The sequence below is a fragment of the Malus domestica genome, chromosome 05, assembly GCF_042453785.1.
Source record: "Malus domestica chromosome 05, GDT2T_hap1".
NCBI lineage: Eukaryota > Viridiplantae > Streptophyta > Magnoliopsida > Rosales > Rosaceae > Malus > Malus domestica.
The window spans coordinates 40,460,846-40,463,073 of NC_091665.1; the positions used below are offsets into that span (position 1 = coordinate 40,460,846).

General features: G+C 47.5%; 1 long non-coding RNA gene across 1 annotated transcript; it reads left to right on the plus strand.

Annotated features, from left to right (window-relative positions):
- Window positions 1–1,108: 1,108 nt before the first annotated feature.
- Window positions 1,109–1,755, plus strand: LOC139196559 (uncharacterized). The gene is made up of 2 exons (XR_011581610.1): window positions 1,109–1,331; window positions 1,681–1,755. It is a non-coding gene; the product is annotated as an uncharacterized lncRNA (long non-coding RNA).
- The last annotated feature ends 473 nt before the right edge of the window (window positions 1,756–2,228 follow it).

A 2,228-nucleotide genomic window follows, 5' to 3' on the forward strand; every position in this document is an offset into this window, starting at 1 on the left:
CACTTTGAAAATGTCTGGACCCTCCGACCGTCGTTTTGATTTGAACCTTGGTGAAGAGGTAGTCCCGTCTTCTCCAGATAACATATGGCGCCCATCCTTCATATCCCCTACTGGTCCTCTTACTGTTGGGGATTCGGTGATGAAGAATGATATGACCGCTGCAGTGGTGGCCCGGAACCTTGTCACTCCCAAAGATAACAGACTACTTTCCAGGCGGTCTGATGAGTTGGCTGTTAAGGAGTCCCTGGCTCTTAGTGTGCAGTGTGCGGGTTCTGTGTCCAACATGGCCCAACGCCTATTTGCTCGAACCCGTCAAGTTGAATCGTTGGCGGCTGAAGTGATGAGTCTCAAACAGGAGATCAGAGGGCTCAAGCATGAGAATAAACAGTTGCACAAGATTGCACACAACTATGCCACAAACATGAAGAGGAAAATTGACCAGATGCAGGAATCTGATGGTCAGATCTTACTTGATCATCGGAGGTTTGTGGGTTTGTTCCAGCAACATTTACCTTCGTCTTCTGGGGCTGTACCGACTGCTGAGGCTTCAAACAGCCAACCTCCGACGCCTTCTCTTCCTGGAGCTCTGCCGAGTTGTGAGGCGCCACCTGATCGTCCTTGAATATCCCCTCTTGTAAATTTGATTGATTTGATTTTTTTTTTTTTTTAAATTTATGTATAATGCAAATTTATGTAAAATTTCCAGAAAAATAAATAAAATGGACCTTCTATTTCTCTCTATGCATTTGTTTTTTTTTTGTTTTTTTTCTTTTTCTTTTGGTGCTGGATGCACCAAGTTCCATCATTTTTTTTATTATTATTATTTTTATGTTTATTTATTTATTTTTTATTTTTTTTATTTTTTTATTTTTTTACAATATTTTTATTTTTTCTTTCTTTCTGCACATGGTGCCCATGCACCACCAGAAACTTTTGATCTGCCATGGGGCTGTACCCCATCTTTGATCCACCATTCCTCTTTTTTCACGTGGTGCCAGATGCACCACCACCTTTTTTTTTTTTTTTTTTTTTTTAATTGTACTTCTTTCTGTATAAATTAGGACGCTTGGCGGAGGGATTTGTAGGGAAGGACGAAGACGGACGGAGAGCTGGAGTTTGAGGAAGAGCTTCTCGGCCGGCTAGTCGTTTGACAGCGGTCTTTGAAGTTGTTGGCAGCTGCGAGGCAAGAGACGGAGGAGGTCTTTGGGTGTGGATTGTCAAACTTCGGTTTTGTCAATCTCATTCAAAGGCCGCAGCCATGGCGGAGCAAGGAGGAGAGGATGGGGAGCTGGAGAGGGCTTCGGAGCACCGGTGCTTCAGCCATGGAGGAGGTGCAGAAGCTTGGGGTGTCGAGCGCCAGCATGACAGGGCATCAAATGACGACGCGTCGTTTATCCGTGAGAAGCACACGGAGGGCACCAAGGCCATGCTCGATTACCCCTCTGAGTTTCAGTAGTTGCTGCAGTGTTATGAAGAAGGAGGATGCAAAGCTGTTGGCGACTGAGACCAACGACTCATGATGCCGGCCCAGGAGCTTGTGCTGCCGCTGTGGAGGAAGACTGAGCTTTGCGTGCTGCAAGGGAGGAGTCTTGGTGCTGGAGCTTGACGTCCTGGAGAAGCGTGGTTGATTCGAGCATCCAGCTCAACTCAGAAAACCGACGGCGGAGAGGTAAAACGAAGGTGAAGATGCTGTGGAGGATCTTCAACAACCATGTAGCGTTTGGCCTTGATGATGAAGATAGAGAAGGATCAGGGTGACCTTGATGTCAGATCCAGCTAGGACCCGGAGCACAGTCGGGTTGGGGTCAAGCTTGAAGCCGTGGGGGGAGCATGCTGCGTCTTCTTGTCTGGAGACCAAGGTGAGGCAGAAGCTGCTGCAGAAGTTCTAAATAACCTGGGTGAGTGTCATGATCCAGTCATCCTTGTGGGCACCCATGTGATTGCTAGTGCCACCACATGGCGGTGGTGCAGAAGAAGATGGTGATCCCTGAAGGAGCGAGCACGTACGGTGCTCAGCTACGTTGCCGCACCGACAATGGCTCCGGACTGCACAAATTCGGGTTACCCACTAGCCCCAAGTTGAAGGGACTGCAATCGAAACCAGTAGGTATTTTCCCGTACAGTTTATTATCCGAGACGTTGAACTGATTGAGCCTCAGCTTGGTCAACTCCGACGGAATCTCACCGGTTAGTAAATTTTCTGAGAGATCCAAGTAATTCAATACCGG